Source organism: Ischnura elegans, chromosome 13 (assembly GCF_921293095.1).
Source record: "Ischnura elegans chromosome 13, ioIscEleg1.1, whole genome shotgun sequence".
NCBI classification, from domain to species: Eukaryota; Metazoa; Arthropoda; class Insecta; order Odonata; family Coenagrionidae; genus Ischnura; species Ischnura elegans.
In genome coordinates this window covers 1,271,364-1,294,976 of record NC_060258.1, presented here as the reverse complement: position 1 = coordinate 1,294,976, position 23,613 = coordinate 1,271,364, and the positions used below count along the sequence as shown (strand labels likewise).

The following is a 23,613-nucleotide window of genomic DNA, read 5'->3' as shown; positions in this document are numbered from 1 at the left end:
GTTAGTAAATTGTCTTCCAGAAAAGGTTAATAATTTTAACCAGCAAGTAGCCCACTTTTAAAAAGGAGAAAAGTTTGGAAAAAAGACCAGTGGATGATGGCGAGTTGAAAATTACAAATATTATCTGGCATAGTTTATTAATGTACCTCAGAATGGGTTTACCAACAACACACTGGTCGTGTTCCGATTCTGTGAATGAACAGTGTCCGCGATTGCCATTGTGACGTTAGTGCTTTGTTGACTGCCATGTTTTACCTAGGGTCACCAATTCGACACTACTAACTTCCATCTCTTTGCCCATACCTATGTCAGAGGCGTGTGATGAGAAATGACTCAATTGCAGCGACCAATTATGCTCGCATACTCATATAGTCTTGCATCTCTCATTTACTGTTGGTAGAGGTTGAAGAAGCAGAAAGAGTAAATATTACTTAAACATTCCATTTCCATTTCTAACTTCCCATTCTCCGTTTTCAGGGTGTTTAGGCTTTCAGGAGAGTTTCTTTCTATTCCATCGACCAAAGCCAACCCTGATCATACACGCACATCCACTCACCGACCGTCTCGCCGTTGCCTATTCGGATATTGGCGATGACAGATTGGAGGAGAAGCTGCGGTGCCGACTCGTAGAGTGCCTCGTGAATCTTCCAAGGAATCTGCTCCCGTTCGTTTTCCACCATCGCAGCGAAGGAATACGCGTTTATCAAGGGTATTTCATTCTGTCTGTGAAAGAGAAACAAGAATGAAAACTGTTATTCTGTAAAACATTCACATTCAGAGCTCATGCCCACCTTAAGCAATTTATTTTCCTCCAAGTCAAGTTCCTTGCTACCCGTCAAACCCGTCGAAAAATAAAACCTTTATCTGCCCTTTCAACCGTTTTTGTTACCCAAGAAATCCCTAAAAATAAATACAAAGTCGCTTGTAATAAAAATAACAAAACCTTGGGAATATTATTCAATGATACAAAAGATGTAATTGAACCTAACTTAAAATCTAGTATCTATAAATTAGAGAGTAATAATTGTCATTCATGCTATATCGGCCAAACGGGACGAAACTTCAAGACAAGGATGAAAGACCACGAAGCATGCTGTAAGAAGTAAAATGACATATCAGCTTTATCCGGGAGCCTCTTTGAAATGCGGCGACAAAGAATTTTCGAACCATAAATAATCCATTTTACTGGAAAAGGGAGTAGGATGGTTGCCTTAGAAATTCGAAAGATAGTAACAGAAGAACTCCGTGTTAACGACGTAATCTTTTCCAATCCATTCCCCTTATTACTCATTACCCTCCCAAATACCTACCCCTTCAGTGTATAGTAGGGAAAAGGTAAAATATATTTGACATTCGAATAGACACATTTTCATATAAACGGCATAGCTGTTAGCATTTCATTAACCTTTAAATACAACCATCAACATGTCAGAAACTTATTCAGCGTCCATAGCAAGGATACACGGGTATTTTATTTGTAGAGTTAGCCTTTTGTCAGTTATTACAAAGTGTTCATCCTTCAACGTTATATCAGATTCATTTATTATTTTTTATGTATTCAACACGTAAATCTCCAATAGAGAATGGCAACTCTGGCGCATGACGTCACAGCATCATTCACCTTAAATGTCTTCCACATTTGAATACATATATTTTTGCTATGAACGGCGAAACTGCTAGTATTTTATTATCCTTCAAATACTACCATCAAATTTTCTAGTAGGTACTCATTCAAGGTCCAAAGTAAGGGTAAAAGGTAACTTATTTGTATAGTTAGCATTTTGTCAGTTGCTAAAAAAAGTTCCCCCTTTGTCGTCATATACGAATCACTGTCCATATTTTACGTATTTAACCCTTAAGCCTCCAAAAGTGTCCCAGAGCTGGTGCTGACGTCACAGCTTCATTTACCTTAAATATCAGCCATATTTCAATAGAAAAATGTATGCTTTAAACTATATGGCTGTTAGCACTTTATTATCTCTCGGATTAAACATTTAAATTTCCTCAGGCACTCGAGGGTGCAATGCCAGAGTCTAACGGTACAACTATTTGACGCTTTGACGTTTATTACAGAAAATGCACATTGTACGAGGTAATAAACGAGACCATTCCTTGTGTTAACATTTATGTTCTCTAACATTAATACTATATTCTAATATTCCAAATTTGTGTTGAATTTTATCTGTTTTTTTAAATCGAAAAATCGTATCATTCCTCCTTTTGCAATTTCTAACATAATTCATGGTCATTGATCGGTTTAAATACATTAAAAAAGAAATAGTACATTTTATTTGCAAATGTAATGTTTTTTTATGAATAAGCGTACATAAAATTTTTCATCTTCATTTAAATTGTATAAAGATTTTCCCTATTCAGGCATCATGAACATTCGATAACAGTATATTTTTCTCTCCCCCATCACAATTAATTAGGGTCGACAACCCCTCCATATGTAGGGTACCAATCCTCTGTATCCGATACTTCACCCTCTTCTTCAACTCTTACTTCTTGAGGCAGGTGAACTTCTCCAGTATAAATTGAAGTTTTCTCCTTAAAATTCGCTGCCAGAATAAAGGGATAGATGAAATATCAGATTTTTGATAAACAAGATACATTTTCATATATTTCATACCGAAAAAGAAAACAAACCCTTTCAAATGAATAGGAGCTTGAAGTGTTGGCGATGGTATGAGGTGGTGGTCATGTAAGCGGTGCCGGTCTTTGTAGTGGTTGTGATTTTCATCCTTCCAAAACCAAGGAATGAGGATAAATTAACATCATGACGAAAAATGAGATTTAATAACTCCGATTCTTTCTTCCATTATCAATATTATTTTTTGTTGAAAAAGCAAATCTAATTCATTATTTCATTGATTATTATAGCCATAAATTTTAGTGATCCTCGTCTCAACCCGTAAAAGTCAGTATATTTCACTCATAATCAACGTAAAGTTGAATCTCAATGCTTACAACACTCATAAATAACATGTTATTCCACCCGTTTCCGTGAAACATCGCATGAAAACGGTGGAGAAAATTTATTTCTTATTTGAGGTATTATAGATTACATTTTTCTATATCCTTTTTTTCGAAGTTCTGCGACTTTTCCCAATGACGGATTTAGGGGAAAGGTGGTATCACAGGCGTCATGACTCCGTAACTATACATCCATTTATGCCTTTAATTATGAAAATAGAAGTTTTTTTAGGATTACTATCGAAAAATAAATAAAATTAGACATGCTATTACCTCACAATTATGCTTAAAACTCGGGTGCTAATACTTATGACATGGTATGTCTATGAAAGTGACAAATATGTATCTTTCTATGCAGGAAAAGTTGGAAAAGATATAAATCACCTATTGACCAAATCTCAAAATAATCCAGAAGTATTACGAACGACTAGAGATACTTGTAAATAGTACTTTATTTTAAAGTTTATAACACTTTCCATTACAGTTTAAATCATTTTGTAGCCTCTTCCTCTTTTTTTAATTATTCAAATCTAAATTCCTGAATATCGTCTTGTTTCTCCAGAGTTAGTGAGGATTATTGCTTTATATCAAAATTTTAAATACTTTTAAATACTGACGGTTTTCCTACTAATTTGACATAAAACAAATTTAACAGCTAAATGTTTTCTAGATAATATATTGCTTTCCATTTGGCTTTTTTTAATATTTCCTAAGTTTTCAAGCTCTGGAACCTTTTCAGTTCAATGTAACCTTTACCAGCTTGTATGCTGAATTAAGTAGGAGGCTCCTAACCAAATAGTGATTGAATATTATGTATAAGAAATATAAAAATGAAAAACAATCTCAATAGGATGACGCACATTAAAATACGTATATAAAGTAGAAGATTGTGCTTACTTTTGCAATGAAAAACCATTTAGTTTTGAAATAAATATGTAAATACTAACAGAGATGTATCCTAATGACGATGAAGAAAATGCTTCAATTTTTTCACAAAATTAGAAAAGAAAAAAAGAATTAGCGGTAACATGAGAGCTTAGGGATCCATAAGAAACGACAGGAAACGAGTGGTCCCTATATGAACAAATGAGTGTGCTTCTTGTCCAATACGTTATTTATAGCAATACATAAAATTCGCTTATGTGATAAATATGATATTGATGCTATGCATGTGAATATATGTGATATAGGCACGATGGCTGGAATTTTTTGATGCCTTATCATGAAATTTGCCTTTTTGATGGTAGAATTCGTAAATTTAGAGACCAGCGATGTTGAAATGCTCTGCCGGCACTTACTGCTTATTGACTGGGACTTAAAATAGACCATACAAGCTACACCACCGCCCCCGCCAGCCTCTTTTCGTATTCTTCCGCCTCAAAGGTGCAAAATCGGCGAGTACACCAATTGGAATAAAGAAACGTTTCCCTCTCTTTACCTTTCCTCCTGATAATGGTTATTTTTCAGATTATGACCTTCACTACGGTTATTAAAACGCTAACAAAGATCGTTAGAGATCTATATCTAACGATAATGATATTTTGTGCTTTGTCTGGTATATCAGTAGGTGCTTGGTTCAATCGAAATATATAAATATGCAGGGTAGACAGGGGTAGGTTTCCACATGGGGTACCTACATATACGCGAGACATTTCTCCTAACCGAGTTAAAACTAAAGCGCGCCACAAGTCATAAAATATTAATGCTCTCCTTTAGGGACTATTCACGAGATTTTTAGCGTCAGCCAAGAATCGGTCCAGCGTTGCGTAACCTTGTCCAAAGAACGGGCTAGTTAAGACTCCCAACTTATATGGAATAAAGAAAATGTGTTTATAACAAACCATTTTATTGCTTACTTTTGAATGCATGGTAGTTTTCCAGAGTGTACATTTTTACTTATTTCCTTACTTTCTTTTTTCCACCACAAAATTATTAGAACTATTCCGTATTTTTTCAAATAACAATGTTTCACCGCAATTTGTCGTCATCTTCTAATAATTCATAATGAAAAAAGAAAAGAAAGACACAAGAAATGCTATAAACTAATTGAAAGTGTTATAAAATTAAAATGAAAGTGCTACTTACACGTATCTCTAGTTATTCTTGATGCTTCTGGTTTATTTTGAGGTTTGGTCAATAGGTTTTAAACATCTTTTCCGCCTTTTCCATGCGCATTTGTCGCATTCATATACATCCCACGTCATAAGTATAAGCACCCGAGTTTGAAGCAATATTGTGAGGTAATGGCTCGTCTACTTTTATTTTTGTTCAATAATAATCCTCATCTAATATAAAAGAGACTTGTATTTCCACAGTTAAAGGCACAACTGGATATATTATTACGGAAACATTGCCTCTATGATACCCCTTCCCCCAAATTCTATCAATGGGAAAAGTTGCAGAACTACGAAAGGAAAGGAAATAGAAAATTGTCAACTAGAAAACCAAAGATAAATAAGAAATTTCCTGTACCGTTTTCATTCGATATTTCGTGGAAACGGGTGGAATAAAATGTTATTTATCATTGTTGTAAACGTTGATATTCAACTTCACGTTGATTATCAATGAAATACACGGAAGTTTACGGGTTGAGAAAATGATCACTTTAATTCATTGCTATAATAATCAATGAAATGATTAATGAGATCACTATATGCTTCTTCCACAAAAAATAATACAGATACTGGAAGAAAAAATCGGAGTTATTAAATCTCATTTTTCATTATGATGTTAATTTATCCTCATTCCTTGGTTTTGGAAGGATGGAAATCACAACCACTACAAAAACCGGCACCGCTTACACGATCACTACTTCATACCCTCACGAACACTGCAAGCTCCTCCGACTCATTTCAAAAGGTTTATTTTCTTTTTTGTTATGAAATATGTGATTTTGTATCTGATTTATAAAAATCTGATATTTCATCTATCCCATTATTCTGGCAGCGGTTATTATGGAGAAGATTCCAAGATGCATTCGAAAAGTTCACCTTCCTCAAGAAGTAAGAGGTGAAAAAGGGGGTGAAGTATCGGATGGAGAAGATTTCTACCCGATACGGAGAAGGGTTTTGACCCTAATTAATTGTGATGGGGGAGAGAAAAATATACTGTCTTCGAATGTCCATGATACCTGAATGGGGAAAATCTTTATACAATTTAAATGGGGATGAAAATTTTATGTACGCAAATTCATAAAAAAACAAAATTTGGACTTAAAATGTACTATTTCTTTTTTAATGTATTTACGCCTATCAATGACCATGAATTAGGTTAGAAATTGCATTAAGAGGATAGATATGAATTTTCGATTTTAAAAAAACAGAAAAAATTCAACACCAATTTGGAATATTAGAATGTAGTATTAATGTTAGAGAACATAAATGCTAACACAAGGAATGGTCTCGTTTATTACCTTGTACGATGAACATTTTCTGTAATAGACGTCAAAGCGATATATCGTCAAATAGTTGTACCGTTAGACCCTGGCATTGCCCCCTCGAGTGTCTGAGGAAATTTAAATGTTTCATCCGAGAGATAATAAAATGCTAACAGCCATATAGTTTATTGCATACATTTTTTTATTGAAATGTGGATGATATTTAAGTTAAATGATGCTGCGTCGTCCTGTACTAGTTTTGTCATGCCCTTTTTGAGGCCTACGGGTTGAACACGTAAAAAATAATCAGTGATTCGTATATTACAACAAAGAGGGAACTTTTTTGTAGCAACTTACAAAATGCTAACTTTAGAAGTAAGATACCCTTTTACCCTTACTATGGATCCTGAACGAATATTAGAAAATTTGATGGCAGTATTCGCAGGATAATAAAATACTAACAGCTTCGCCGTTCATAGCAAAAATGTATTTATTCAAATGTGGAAGATATTCAGGGTAGATGATGCTGTGACGTCATGCGCAAGAGTAGCCATTACCGTACTGCTCTTGACTAACTTTGTTTCTCCCTCTTCTCCTCCAGGAATTACCAACCCCACTCCATCAACAAAAATAGTGTGCATCAACCTGTCCCCAACATGTATTTCATGTACTCTTTACTTGATAATGGTGTAATAGCTGAAAACGGTCAGTAAATAGAAATTAGATTTTTTTTAGAAGGTACGAAGTGTCTACAATTGATTGTATGGAGCCCTTACACCACGTACAACCATCTTGTTTCCATTTAATTCGGCATGGAGTAGAACTAATTTACTTTCGAGTCAAAAGCTAAGCAAACGTTTCAATCGACCAGTACTCCTTTCGTCACTGATTGACAATAGTATCCTGTCAGAAATTCTGCAACACCTTCATCCTACATGTCAGTCTAAAGGCCAGGTTTTAGAAAATGATAGCAATAAGTTTACGGTAGGGAACTTTTTCCCGGAGATAGCAGCAGCTCTACCTCGATGGTGGCGCTAAAAGAAAGCGTCACTACTCGTGGAAAATAGTGAAGGGAGTGGGAAAATTTCCAGGAAGGGATTTGATTCGTTTTTGAACAAACTGGAATTTTAAGGTGAAACTAAGTGACACGCAAGCAATCGAATTATTAGCTAAGATCGTTTTTAGAACTCATTGTTAAGTGGGTATCCACGGAATTTTGAAATAGCAAAGATATGAGAAATATTTAACGTGAATTAGTTTTTGTCAATCCACTGTGTACAGGGAAACAATCTATTAGATCTCTTTAGCCTTTTAATTATTCGAACAACACGTCAGTTTTCTTTAGCAGGGAAAAACCCATAGTCATTTATTTATACTTATGAGCAAAATGGTTCTATTACCAAAATTAACATAAGTTCGAATGCAACATTTTTAAAGGCTTAACTTGATGTGGCATAAATAGTAACACCTTACCTTACCTATGTGGCCACTCAAACCTCAGGAGGTTTTTGGCCTCACCAACAACATGTCGCCATCTATCTCTATCCGCCATCCATTCTGCATCTGCTCTCATCTTCCCTAAGTCCCTTTTCACTTGGTCCTGCCATCTTAGTCGGGGTCGCCCAAGCGGACGTTTTCCTCGGGGTTGATTTTCAGATACCATTCTTAGCATGGACTCATCTTTTCTCCTCTTTACATGACCGGCCCATCTTAATCTCCTGCTTTTTATTTGCGCTATTATATCCGGATCTGTATATAATTCTCTGAGCTCTTTGTTGGTTCTGATCCTCCATACTTCATCTTCATTAATAGGACCATATATTGTTCTGAGGATCTTATTTTCAAAAACTATCAATTTCCTCTCCTGGTTTTTTGTTAAAGTCCAGGTTTCGGATCCGTAGAGTATTACTGGTTGTATTATTGTCTTGTACAGTTTTGATTTAGTTTTTCTTGACAGAAGTTTACATTTTAGTAATGATTTAAGAGCCCAATAACAGTTGTTCCCGAGAAGTAACCTTGCATTTATCTCTACCTCCTCTTTATTTTCCTGTTCTATGGTTACTCCTAAGTATTTAAAATTTGTTGTCCTTTCAAAGGTATAATTTTGGACTTTTAAAGCCTCTGCTTCTATATTTTCTGCGTGTCGACCAACAATTAAGTATTTTGTTTTTTCTTCGCTAATTTCTAATCCTACTTTTTTGGTTTCTTTTATCAGAGACTCTGCAAGAGTTTTTAACCCATTTGCATCCTCCGCCAATAAGGTCACGTCATCTGCAAAAGCTAGCAGATTTATCTTTTTGCCGACTTCAATCCCCGGTTGTTGCTCCTTTACGGCTTTAAGTGCATTTTCTAATGACAGGTTAAAAAACCAAAGGTGAGAGTGCATCTCCTTGTCGTACCCCCGTGACTACATCAAAACCTTCTGAAAATTCTTTATTTATCTGTACTTTGCAACTTGAGTTTTCTGTACATATCTGAGCCAGTTTGACTAGTTTGTTTGGTATTCCCATTCTCCTGAGATATTTCCACATTTGGTTTCTGTTGATATTGTCGTACGCCTTCTTAAAATCAATAAAGAGGAGGTGCGCATCTCTATTGAACTCCCAATACTTTGATAAGATATGTTTAATGATAAAAATTTGATCAATCGTAGATATTTGTTTTCTAAAACCTGTCTGGTGCTCTCCTATAATTTCTTCCGAGTATTCCTGTATTCTGTTATACAGTATTTTGGACAGTACTTTGTAAGCCGTGTTTATTAAAGATATTCCCCGATAATTGCTGCATACTAACCTGTCTCCTTTTTTATGCAGCGGGACTATTATAGAGAGGTTCCATTCTTTTGGTATTTTTTCCTCGTTCCATATTTTCACTATTAGTGCATGCAGCTTTCTTAAGAGAGCATTTTCCCCGGCCTTGAGGAATTCTGCTGGTATACCATCCTCTCCAGGAGCTTTGTGGTTTTTTAGAGCTTTTATCACGTTGCATACTTCCTCCTTAGATGGATCTTGGATCTGTATTTGAGGATGTATATATAATTCATCTTCTTCTTCTGCTGGGATCCTGCCCGCATTAAGGAGGTTGCTAAAGTAATCATTCCATATATTAAGGATATCTTTTTGGTTACAGGTAATTTTACCATCTTTACCTTTGACCCCAAATGTTCTAGGTTTAAAACCCTGTTTGAAATATCTCACCGAACGGAAAAATTCTCTAGAATTGTTATTTGTTCTGTCTTCTTCCGCTTTCTTTAACTGATCTTTCACAAAATTTCTTTTAGCGGTCCTCAGTGTCTTGTTTGTCTTTCTATTAATTCTTAAATATTCTTCCCTTTTTTTATGGTTGTCATCTGTAAGTAGTCCTGCCTTGGCTTTTTTTCTCTCCTCTATTATTTGCCGGCAGTCTTCATTGAACCAAGTTTTCTTGTTCTTTCTATTATTTTGGAACCCAACTACTTCCTTCCCTACTTCCTGAATTGAATCTCGAATAACTTTCCATTTTCCTTCTATAGAATCCTCTTCTTCCTTTTCTAAGGCTTGGAACCTGTTAGAAAGTTTAATCATGAACTCTTTCCTAATATTTGGGCTATCAAGTTTTTTGAGATCAAACTTTTGTTTTGTCTTTTGTATATCTCTTCTGTTTTTGCTCACTTTTTGCCTTACTTTTATTATTATCAAGTAATGGTCCGTTCCACATTCTGCTCCCCTCTTGCTTCTAACGTCGGTGATGCAGCTTTTATGTCTATCCTCAGTCAAGACATGATCAATTTGGTTTTTTACTTGTCCATTTGGAGAGACCCATGTATACTTATGAATATCTTTTCTTGGGAAGGTGGTCGACATGACCTTGAGATTTTTTGCGCTTGCAAAGCTTATGAGCCTCATTCTATTTTCATTAGTTTTTTCGTGCAAACTGTTTCCTCCTGTATATTGTTTCCAGCTTGGTTCATTTCCTACTTTTGCATTTGCATCACCAAGTAGAATTTTCATATCATAGTCTGGTATGCTTGTCATCAGCTGATCCAGATTGTCATAGAAAAAGTCTTTTACATCATCCTCTGCATCCTCTGTAGGTGCATAAAAGCAAATCACAGATATGTTCTGAAATTTCCCTTTCAGCCTTATGTAGCATAATCTTTCATTTACAGGTTCAAAGGTCATCACAGATTCCATAAATGTTTTTCTTACAGCAATTCCTACGCCTGCGTAGTGATTACCATCGTCACAGCCACTGTAAAATACTAACTACTAAACTAACTACTAAATAGTGACACACTAACTTTAAATACTAATTTAAAATTTTATATTTAATCAATGCGTTTGACATCTCCGCCAATAAGTTCCAGTGTGGACTCATGAGAATGGAGCATTTTAATAATAATTAGTTTGACAGACGGACCCCTGGATTTCATTTCATTTTATAAAACCACAGGCTACATGGTTCAAATTTTCTCAAAATCAGATTAAATTTTGCAATACCATAAGGTTATGGAAGATAAAGCTATCCTAGATAAATTAATAAAAATAAGTATTCAATAGCCTATTGAATAACCACATTAAATAGCGAAATATATTTCCATTATTAAAATTAACATGAAGTATGCCAAAGACTACGGTATTTACCTTAGCTTCTCCGCCAATTCCTTGTATGGACCTCCACGTAATCCATTCAGTTCTTTGTAGAATACGTGAAGGTCATGGTCAAATTTTCTCCTCGAATTGATGGAAAACATCACGCTCCTCAATCCTCTGAATGCGAAAGAAAAATATGTAAGTACACTTACAACCAATTTATCATAAGATACTACATAAGGTCTGAGTGTCTGCCACTAGCTTTTATTTAAATTTGTTCTATTCTATACAGTACCAAAATATCTTCTACCAATAGGCAAAAAAAGATGCTACACGATTGAAAAATATACAATTAAATGGTTAGAGGTGGCCGACGCATTCCATCTTCCATTCCTCTCCCATTAAACCATAGGGCCCATAAATTTTACTCCCCCAGCCCCCATTGTTCTCCCTCTCCACCCTCCTCTTTCGTCTAATCTGTCTTTTCCTCTACTTGCTTCTATAACAACGTTTTCTGCAATAGAAAATTTTCAAGAGAAAAATAGCTGATTACGATACAATTTGTATTAAGCAGATTAAAATAAATTAAAAAAGTTCCCTACCGTAAACTTATTGCTATCATTTTCTAAAACCTGGCCTTTAGACTGTACCCCACCATTATAACTTACTTATTAAAATATAACGGTTAAAAATTGTATTTTGAAAAATACGCCAAAATGACCGGCAGCCATATCATTTACCATGTGACCTACAGGCATTGATTATATCTACTGATAGTAAATACAGTTTTTAATAGACCCTCATCTGAGCTGTTAAACTGAATCATAATAAAAAAAACTATTTGCTTAGGCGTGCGACTTATATGGAAGTTCACATGGTAAGTATTGCATAATTTTGTTCATGGATATTGCATTAATCTTCTGTGGAGAATGTATGTGTTGGGAAACTGAATTACTATAAGGACTTTTCCTTTGTTTTCAAGCTATTATACAATACGGCGAATACTCGTGTTATATTTTAATAAATTACGGTTTTGTAGAAAGTAGGGAATTATTTGCGGAAAAGAATTTCGACTTAAAGTTTGTATATGTATAGTAGGCCGGCCCTTATTTTTCAAAATTGCGAAAAGTTATCTTTTCTTAGTCTCAAAATGATCCAAATGAGGTTTATATTCACATGGTAAAATTTAGTTACCTTTAAATAACGGCAACCCGTGTCCCAAGGGCCCTTAATACTGAGGACCCTCAATTGAGATTTTTCATCAGAATTACAGAAAAGGTGCTCTTTCTACGTAAAACATAAAAGTAAAGTTCCCTTGGGCCAATTTTCTGTTTGCTTTGACCTATCTCAAAGCGTTTAGGAGATATCGTCCGTCATAATATAATCCACCCCCCTGGGCGCCACACCGCACCGCAGGCCCGTGTCCGTGAACTAACTGTCCCATACGAGGCAGTTAGTTCACGGACAGTGGATAGATAGTTCTAGTGTATGTATAGTGTGCTAAGGATAGAAAGTGCTAAGTTTTTTAGGATGTAAGGAGAAATGTGGTGAAATAACTAGTTTATCATGAATACACGGGACGTTTGTTTTAAAATAGGCCAACAAGGAAAGGCATGAAATCAAGACAAAATCCAGGCAGTGAACTGGTTGGAAAAGAAAGTAAAGAAAAACTTGGCTGAAAACAAAATGTGTGTAGCACTATTTTATCTTAAGTCGAGTTGAAAACTAGTCGCGAGTATCGTAATCGAGTATGGTAATTTCTGGACCAGGCATTGCAACAATGCATGCTCTAATTTATTCTAATTTTTCTGATCCCATCATGAGTTTTTTATTCTAAATGCTTAGCTTTATGCAGAACGGAAAGGATAATGAGGAACTTTAAGGGTAATTGTGCCAGAATTAGGAGATAAATGAATTTAAATTTGTCTTGAAGAGTTCCATAGGCAATATTGAAATGAATTAACCTTTAGAAATTTATCATGTAATCTTTGACCCTTTCAATTTCACGCGAGAAAACAATTTTTCTATTTGATCAGGTAGCAGGTTTTGACGTCTAATAGCCTTTCATGGCAAATTTCTGCCGGCAGTAGAGGCAAGTAAAATTCAAGGCAAGGCAATTTCTGCACTAGTACTTACTTTCTATCCATAATTGTAAGATTCAGGAACATTGGGAATATATATATCAAAAATTATACCAATGATTGTTATGGGTCTTGAATCTTCATGGAATTTAAGTAGACGAGGTGAACGAACTGTAGAACTTAGTTTTAGCTTTGTAAGGCCAAAATATATACATTTTTCACGCCGTCAAATCAACCTTAGTAACTCTTTTTTGAATTTATGGAAATAAATTCGCAACAAATAAATAAAAAGAAATTGGCATCCAACGTACGCAGTAATCAGAACGATTGTGCATTAAAGCACCGGGAATAACTGTCATTGTCCGCAGCAGCATTAAAGGTACATATTTCTCTTTATTTCAGAAATCTCAACAATTTATTATGTATTCTCTTGGCGTTTGAGTAAATAGAAATGAGTAGGCTACAAAGGTTTTGCGAAGAAAAGTATGAGCGATGCAGTGGTCCACTCCGATTACTCCGAATACTCCGCTGGGAAGAAAGACTATTGACTTGTGACTTTAAACACCGGAAAAAAAACTGGCATTGTCCGCTGCAATACGCCGTTGGAATACTCATGAATATATAGATTTGCATATAGATTTTTGTATCTAATTTTGATGCAACACACGCGCACCGTCTCCCACATGGGTCATTTGAACCTGCCTTTTAGATTGCGAACGCATTGCACACTTCCAAACTCGCTCAAATCCATGGAATTTAGTCAAATGGTATTACTGACTAAATTGACACACAGTAGAAGAATCATTGTGTAAACAAAGGCTTGTATTCTTACCGAGGTAGCAATTTCAATGAGTCCAGGCTGAACACATCCTTCCAGGTTTTGATGACACAACGCCGAATACTGAAAGGAGTAGGAAGTTTCTTGAGCCACAATCAAGACCAATTGATCCAATATTAATAGAAAAAAAGTAGAAGTCATCTATAAAAAGGAGTATCTTAGGCAAAAACAAAGAATTCATGAATAAAATGGTAATAAACCCAAGAACAAGCAACTACGTTATGTGTCCTTTGATTGGTTTTCGTAGTAGTAGTAAAAATATACATCCCTAAATTTGTTGAATTCAAATTAAATAACCTACTCACACTCACACACTCGGCGTTTTAATTCCAATGCTTGTATGAATACATGACGGAAGAGCCCACAACACACAGAACCACAGGTGCATAAAGACTAAAAATCATCGTAGGGGATTCAAAGGCATGTTAGGGGGGCGATTATTAATAAAATTTTCACACGTATTTATTATTTAAAGAAGTTTAATGCTATATCCATGATCAAAATAATACCACGTTCATCATTTTAAATATGCATACGTTACAAAATTTGTCACACTGAAATATTTTCATAAAAGAAATTCTCTGAGGTCTTGGGGAGGGTTTCATCGCTAAAATAATTTAGAAAGTATCCCGCCCTCGCTGCGCCACTGGTAAACTCAGTAATACAAAACCTTGAATGAATGGCACCCAAATCGCGGGTCGACTGGTAGTGAGTATTATACGCAGTCGAACTTGTAGGTGGTGCATAAAAGTTGCGCTACCAGAACGCATAGATTTACTAGGACTTCGGCAGGGAATTATGCACAGAAAAATCCGTTTGATTTTGCTCACGAGAGTAATTAAAAGATGGCACTGGAACACCTCACCACTCACCAACATTAGCAATGGCAAAGGAAAGAAAAAAGCGAAAATGTTTTTGCGACACGGACATAAAATAATTGAAACTAGGATTCTGTGTAAAAAATGTTAAAATATGGGACGCTTTTGTGTGCTGAAAAGATTTCCACTCAGAAAAAATTAACTTTCTCAGAACATCATTTAAATAGTTGTAAACAGTAGGCTTTTTTATAATGAAAAGTAGAACTCATTACGCTGTTCTGCAAAAAATAGTTCAAAAAATGCCCCGCTACAATTTCGAGTGTTTCTGGCTAATTTGGGTCGCTAAATCCGAAATTGACCTCCGTTTTTTTCTATCGCCCTCCATTTTCACGAAACCCCTAAATTGGGGAAAATAACCGCTATCTAAACTTATCACTTTTCAAGGAACTTTTAATTATGTTATCTGCTTCTGATTGAAAAAACTCACGTTTTAAAGGAATTAGGGTCAAGAGAGAGACAAACTTCACTGGGGTTGAAAAGATTTAGGGGGTGAAAATTGAAAAAAAACTTTAAAAAACATTAAAATAACTGTAATCACTAAGCTTATAGGAAGGGCTAGGTTCGTAGAAGGCAGAATGAGATGACAAGTCTGGTTCCACACGTTTAATTGTCAGAGCACAGGTACAAACTCCTCCTCCGAGATACAGCGTGAGACTCCTCGTGTCTATTCCCTCCAAGGGGCTTCCTTCCTTGTCGCGTCCGTCCCGTGACCCTCTCGGCTTCCTCCTATTGGCCGGGAAAGGCCGCATGATAATGTACATCATACGCCTTCCCACGCCAAGATACTGCAACGTGTTACGGCATAAAGTGTTGGAAGAATACGCGGAAACCAATTCCCACGCGAGAGCAAATTGCAAGTTGTTAATCGGAGTAGGGTGTCAGAGTCATGCACGAGGATGGATCCCACGTGAGAGGTTGCAACGTGTTATGAGTTTCAGATGCTGGACCCATCACTCGAACGAGACTCTGCGATTCTTCCATTACCCCAAGAGCGAAACCGAGCTGACACGAGACGGCAAGCGACACCCTTACATAACCATTTTTCTTCGTTTTTTATGACATATGATATGGTTGCTAATGATAAAATTCTTAAGGGATGAATACACTGTTCCCCCCTATTTTGTACGGCATTTATATAACATAAAATATAACAGGAGAAGGGGGTGTAGGAATGGTATAGGAGGGAGTTTAGGAGGTGGTCTAAAGAGCTGCCACAAAAATCTGGAATATGGGTTCCCTTTAAAACAGTGGTGTATCCAACAGGAACCGAAGGTAAATCGTGGCCGTTGTCCGGTAAAACAACCATTCAACTCGTCTTCGATTAGTCCATGAATAGCCTCCATTGGCCTGAATCATTTTTAATCGCTAATTCCCTCATCAGTCATTCAACATCAGTGCAAAAAATCAGATCATCATTTTCATCATCCGTTGACAAAAATTGAGTTAGGGTTGACTGTATGCCTCTGTAGTACGAAACATTCACACTATCGGCCAAAAGATTCCACTGCTGCAAATGCGAGCCAAAAAGTTGGGCTTTACCCTTTGGTAAGTCTAAATCTTGTATTAGATCACTTAAGTCCTTGTGTTATGGGATGAGGTGCCTTTTTTGACTAGTCTAGGGTTCTTCTACATCAGAGCTGTAATATTCATCTCGATGGCTAGGACCTGCCTCCACTGCCGGTGTGGCTTCGTTCACTAAGACATCAGAATCATCGAGGGTGCTAGTAGCTTGAGGTTTAGGGATGGAAATATCATCAGTATGCTTCACCGGGTGAATTGCTGACGGTAAATTCAAATAAATCATTTTAGGGTTGTTAGTTTTTGATCCATAGTCTCTGTTTTGCAAAAATAAAAAAAATCGTTAAATGGATTGAGGATTATCCATGAGGATTTATCAGAATGTCATATTTAAAAAGTGCCAAAATCCTGTTCTAGTGGTGATATCTTGGCATAGTGTGTTTTTTACCTTTAACCAACTCGCACTTTGTATGCCTCCCAATGGTTCATTTCAGTGACGATTTTTGTAGTGGACAACTTTCATGAGCACAAGTTACCTTGAACCTGGGAAATTATGCTGCGTTAAGTGATGGTGAAGAAATTTTAAGATGAAAAAGTAAACTATGTCCAAAAAACTTAGTTCAAATGATTGCTTCTGTTCTAATGAAGTGCATTAACTTCCCTAAAGTGTCATGCTTCCTGAAGATCAATATTTTATTATTACGTTACTATTTCAGGTTGCTTTTTTCTTGGGCTAAAACCTTGTCGAAGTGAAAAAAACTTGCTCGTTCCTATGATCACAAGAGCTTCGCAGGCGGGATACGTTATAAATTACTCCAGGTCGGGCCACAAATGTCAGATAGGTCCTAAGGTATGAGCCGAAAGGTAGTCCAGATGATGGTGTCACATGGACACTCCACCCCCAAAAAAATGGTTGGAAAGGAAGCGGGTAACCCTTCCAACTATTTCTTCCCTGATAACATGGAGTAAAATCGAATGAGCCTCAGAAACACTTCTAACGGGACCAGTCCGCGAAGGGCGGGTGTCGTTCACGGCAGCGAGGTCGGCAAGATTTTCGGGGTCATCAACATGCGAAATCCTTGAAGAGACTCATCATCAGCAGCAGCAATGAAGAAAAAAGGAATGAAGACCAGGAAGGTGGAGAAGAAGAAGAAGGTGGCAATAAATATTGGGAGGTGGAATGTGAGGGCAATAATGAGGGCGGGGAATCTTGATAATCTCAAAAGAGAAATGGAGAAAGGATGATAGAACAGATATCTTTGCATTATGCGAAGAGAGGTGGAAAGATGGTGGGGCTTTTGGAGTGATGATATAGGGTTATATATAGTGATGGGGAGGAAAGTCAACGAGGGGTAGCTTTAGTATCAAACGGGAAGATAGTTAAGCGTGTGGTAGGCATTGATGAGGTGAGCAACAGATTTTTTGGATAGATATTATGGCACAACCCAAACACTTGTGGCGATTCAAGTTTACATGCCCACTACCAATCATATGGAGGAGGAAATAGGTAAAGTATATGAAGAGCTAGGGGAAATAATAAGAGGAATGCTCGGTAAGAAAAAATTATTATTGATGGGACAGGATAGGGGGGACTGACAAAATTCTGAAATATGCTGAAATGCAGAAACTTAATAGGGCAGTAAGGGTATTAGGAATTGAATTAGCAAAGGAGGCATTATTGAACAGGAAAGAGCTCCTGAGATGATCGATACATAGGCGTTTAAAGAAAAGGTTAGTTACTGATCTGGAGATTCTAGCGCTTTACGGGGCAGGAACGTGGAGACTAAGGAAAGAGGTCGATAGAAGTTTGAAGGCTTTCGAGATGTGGGCGTGGAGAGGAATGGAGAAGTTGGAGTAAACAAAGAGAAGGATGAACCATGTAGGGCTAGTGGATGGCATTAGTAATAGTGGAGCTAGGCATAGTGGATGAGGAGAGGCAGCTTCTATTTGAGATACGAGGGAGACAGAGGCAAGGGTTGGAGTGAGTATTTAGCGGGAGGGGATGTTGAAAATAGTATGAGAATGTTGTTTAAACGGGGGACACGAAGGAGGATAATAGGAATTTTTAATATAATGAAAGTGAGTAGGCCTTATTGTGAATTAAAGAGGGAAGTGGTTGATGGTAAGGGGAACTGCCTGAACGCTTCGTGAATGCTACATACAATCCTACCTTAAACGGTATAGTAATTTCATAATAATATTGCCTTAGATGTTATTTTAATGACTTATATATGCATCAACTTCATTTTTCTAATTATTAGCTATGTGGTTTTGCAGAGATATATGCACAAAATAACATATTGTAAGCTCTTTATTGGAAAAAATATGTTAAGAATTAAAAAAAATTTATGTTCATTTGTAATTGGGAGACTCACTCATCACTTGACGTTATTTTTGTTATTTTTTTATGTAATGCTTCACTCTTTTGCTGAACCATATCGAGTAGGGACGCTCTGAATGCTTAAAGAACCATTTATAGAATCCTCTACACATAATTAGCAGTCGAGTTATGTTCATGCATGCAATGAGCAATAATTTTTTTTATGTCCTTCAGCATTCTATCAGGTTTAGTGCTCATTTACATCAGGTATTCAAGATTAAGCAAAATATGTCAGGCGAGGTGATCTAAAATACTCTGTACCATAATTATTTTAAAAATGTTATCAATATATAACAATTATTAGCTGATGAATTTCATGCTGTTAAAAAATAGGCCGTAGTCTTTGCTGGGCAAAAAAGTGTTGCAAGATGTGACATGGAACTTTCGTCGTGAAGTTTCATGCATGAAGTACTTATATAAATATAAATTAAACGATTTTCGTCAACATAGTGACCATGAACATTAAATTTCAGTATATTCATTAATTGAAAATAAAGAAATAAAACTTTCTAAGGCTCACTATTTACCTAAATAATTCCCCGCAAGCCACCTAAAAGGCGTGTGGCAGAGAATGTTAGGACACCAGCCATATAGAAATTAAAAAATGAAGTGCTCTGACGAACTTGGGACAGGCGTTTATGGCTCAGGGAAAAAACGAATTTTCATATCTATCCGTTCGGGAAAACATCCCTCTTAATTGATCGCCTCTATCGGACCTGGAAATATAGTGTGGCTCTAATATTATATTCTCCGTGTTGCTCTTAAAGGTATCCATTTTCATTTTTTTAAGCAATCTAAGCCTAGCGTGCAGCCTCCGAGTCTCCCAGCCTAATTCGTTTAATATCTGAGTGACGCTGTCTGTACGCCCGTGAAGGTTTTTGACGAACCGCGCAGCCTTCCTTTGTATTTTGCTCAGTTCGCGGATTGTGTCATTCTGCACCGTATCCTATACGCTCGCTGCATATTCAAGGTGCGGTCGGACGAGTGTGAAATAGCACCTTTCTTTTACTTTCCCATCCGAAAATTTTCCCATAATACGCTTGACGAATCCTCATTTCTTGAGAGCTATTCCACAAATATTCCTCAAATGTGTTCCCTACGAAAGGATTAAGGTTATCGTAACTTCCAGGTACTTCATATCGTCATTTGCCTTTATGTTAATACCATCCCTTGCATAAACATGGTTATAGTTGGAAGAATTCCGCAAGAAATGTACCGTCATGCATTTGCTGAGATTAAGTTCGAGCCCCCACTCTTGGCTCCACAAAAGAACGTTGTTTAAGTCCGATGATAGAATTTCACGCTCAGAGTGATGACTTATTTCACGATGGATGACAGCGTCGTCAGAAAATAAAGCATTTTTAGTGGTAATGCGGGAGCAGAGAATTATTGTACATAATTAACAAAAGAGGACCGATTACGCTTCCTTGTGGAACATCTGATGTTAATTTTACTACATCCGAGCTAACTCTATCGAGAACTACTTTTTGTTTACGATCTCTGAGAAAGCCGCGTATCCAGCTTATCGCTGTTGCGTTTAATCCGCATGACTTAAATTTGTATAAAAGTTCGTTGTGAGGTACAGTGTCGAAAGCTTTCTTCAAATCTAGAAATAATGCGTCAACTTGTCTTTTCGATTCACAAGATTTTAGAAAATCGTGAATAAAGAGCGCGAGCTGTGTTTCGCATGATCTACCTTTTCGGAATCCATGGTGACAGTCTTGGAGGAAGTTACAAATGTTCAAGAAAGTCATGATATTGCTAACGTTGATATGCTCAAGTATCTTGCCTATAATTAATGTTAATGAAATCGGGCGGTCGTTGTCTGGGTCATGTCTTTTTTTCCTTTTTAAATATGGTTGTAACGCTTGCGATTCTCCAGTCCAGCGGTACCTTTCCTTCGGAAAGTGAGTTCTTGAATGTTATCTCTCAGTAAGGTGCGATCTGTGGAGCTAAAAATGTATTGGTATTTTTTTAATATGGGCAGGATTCGAATTTCGTAAATTGGTTACATGGTCAGGTCACGTTACGAAACCTGGGTCGTTCCCATATTAAAATGATAGTGACCCTTAGAAAATTTTATTTCTTTATTTCTAATATGGAAAGGTTTCCCATGTAAGGCCTGAAATTATCAGTTATAATAATTAACTTTGAGAAAACCGTCCGTAGGCCAACTAGGCAATCCGCCGATTCCGTCAGAAGGTCGAGAGTGGCCTGAAAAAATCTAGAAGCCTTCAATGGAATGTTGCAGCCGTGTACACACAGTGAACATTCAACTCTTACGGGTAAAACGCTCGCTTACCAATGTCCTTCTTGGGAGCAATGAACCTGCTTATAGCCATTCCTGTCTTTTATTACCCGAAGAAATGACTCAATGTGTTATCGCTTCACTATAACTATCTTCCAGCATAGGTCATTGCGGATATTTTGAACGGCCAAATATTTCTCGCTCGCATTGCATCATGCGCATACATTAATGGTCTCTGCTCCCGCATTAGTAGTAAAATACGTTTATTTGCTGACGACGCTGTCATCTACCGCGAAATTAGTGATCACTCTGACTACGAAATTCTATCATCTGACTTAAACAACGTTTATTTGTGGAGCCAAGAGTGGGGACTCGAACTTAATCTGAGCAAATTCATGGCGGTAAATTTCTTGAGGAATTCGTCCAACTGTAACCATGTTTATGCAGTGGATTGTATTTACATAAAGACAACAGATGAAGTGAAGTACCTGGGAGTTACGATAACCTAGAACCTCACGTGGGGAACACATTTAAAGAATATTTGCGGCATAGCCCTGAAGAAATTAGGATTCGTCAAGCGTATTGTGGGAAGATTTTCGAATGAGAAAGTAAAATAAAGGTGCTATTTCGCTCTCGTCCGACCGCACCTTGAATATGCAGCGAGCGTATGGGATCCGGTGCAGAAAGACTCAATCCACGAACTTAATAAAATACATAGAAGGCTTCGCGTTTCGTCAGAAACTGCTTTGGGCGCACGGACAGTGTTACTCAGATATTAAGCGAATTAGGCTGGGAGCCGCTTGAGACTCGGAGGCTGCACGTTAGGCTTAGATTGCTTGAACAATTGAGAATGGATATCTTTAATAGTGACAAGGAGAACATAATATTAGAGCCACACTATATCTCCAGGTCCGATAGAAGTGATAAATTAAGAGAGATGTTTTTCCGAACGGATAGATACGGGAATTCGTTTTTCCCCCGAATCATAAAGGACTTTAATAAACGCTAGTCCCAACCTCGTGAGAGCTCTTCATTTTTTGTTTTAAACGGCTTGTGTCGTAACACCCCCTGCCACACACCTTTTAGGCGGCTCGTGGGGTATTATGTAGATGTGGATGTAGATGAAGCCGTTTCGAATCACACGAATGTGTCAGCCCATCCAATGCCTTGATACATTTCTTAGGGGTGGCATCGAGACTATGCGCATTATGCGTAACTCGGAACGCTCCCTAGTGGTTTGCAAGTTTCTTCACAAACTGAGCGGCATCCCCTCTGAGAAATTGAACTTCAATAATTGATATTGTTGTACATGGTTATGTGCAACAAATATTTATTTTGCTTCTAAATACATATTGTTTTTGAAGGCAAGAGATTAGTATATACGTGTTATTGCATATTTATCTTTCACTCATTGACTTATGTAGATTTCGATGATTTATTCGTGAGCTTTAAAGTTTTACTGCAACCCGCAGTTCTTGTCGGTTTTTATTCAGCATATTTTAAGCCTTGTACTTCAAGGAACAACCCCTGTTAAATAATTTTGATTATTATTTCAATTTAACAACATTGGTATGCAAGCCATTTGTAAATTGGGCATGAGATTACTTCTGTGCGTGAAATAGTCCATTGCGATATTTTGTGGAATAGATATTTGAGGTTAGTAAGCATTATTTCGCTTTTATTTTAATTGGGTTTCCTTGAGGTCGATGGCACTTTTTGTATTGTGAAGTGTGCCGAATATCCTGGTTTAACGGAGATTTACTTTGCTTATTCCTATATATAAGTGTCCAAAATGTGTCGAGGGATATCCTTACGATGCGATATACATAAATAGAACCTTTCAGTAGCGGTACTAGTGTGACCGTTGCCTAAGGGATGCATTATTTTCTGTTGATTGAGTATAAAATGTTTTCAATCGTGAATCATTGATTTAAAAAATCATAAAAGGTGCATTTGTTTGGATTTGTTTTCATTTTTCATTTATGGATCAATTGTGATTTGTTGTAAGTGATTCGCAGTCATTTTCTACCGAGCCAGGGACTCGCGGAAATAAATCATATAGTATTATTATTAATTTTCCTTTAAATTTTATTCAGTTTTCACTGAGTTGTTTTAGTGTAAGAAGCACGGGTTCTCACCGAAATATCTCTCTAATATTGAATTGCGTCGAGAAATTTTCTCGTGATATGACAGGTTGAAATTATTGCAGCCTTTTGCAATTTGATGTATGCATTTCGGTGAAGGTTGAGTATTTTGAAACGTCTCTATATATGTTTTGGGATGAAACCGGTAGCTGAGATGACAATTGGAGCTATATAAAGCTGTTTCATATTCCATATTCTTTTTATTTGTATTGCCAATTCTTGTTACTTATTTATTTTTCCGGCTATTATCTTTTCGATGTTATGCGAAAGTGGCAAAGCAATATCAACTAAGTAACAAGTTCTATATTTCTATTCAATCAAGCTTATATTTGGTCTATTATTAAATATAGTTTTATCTGCTTGGATAGGCAAATCATAGTAAATTTTGAATGCACTGTTTTCAAGCACTGTTTCGGGGTGGTATATTCATAGTATGGGGTCTAGGTATTTTTTAACTTGTGCTGGTAGGCCATTTTTCGGTGGATAATTTTTGCAACTTGATTAGGTCTATTTAAATATTCTGTATTAATAAACATCTTACAGCCAAATATAATGTGTTGGATTGTTTCTAGGACTTGAAAACATCTCCTAAATCTGTCATCT

The 23,613-nt window shown here is 36.7% G+C and overlaps 1 long non-coding RNA gene across 1 annotated transcript; it reads right to left on the bottom strand.

Moving 5' to 3' along the window:
- Positions 1-569: 569 nt before the first annotated feature.
- LOC124170345 lies at positions 570-13,936 on the bottom strand. The gene is made up of 3 exons (XR_006867442.1): positions 13,837-13,936; positions 10,975-11,100; positions 570-723 (listed from the first exon to the last, which is right to left on the bottom strand). It is a non-coding gene; the product is annotated as an uncharacterized LOC124170345 (long non-coding RNA).
- Positions 13,937-23,613: the final 9,677 nt, after the last annotated feature.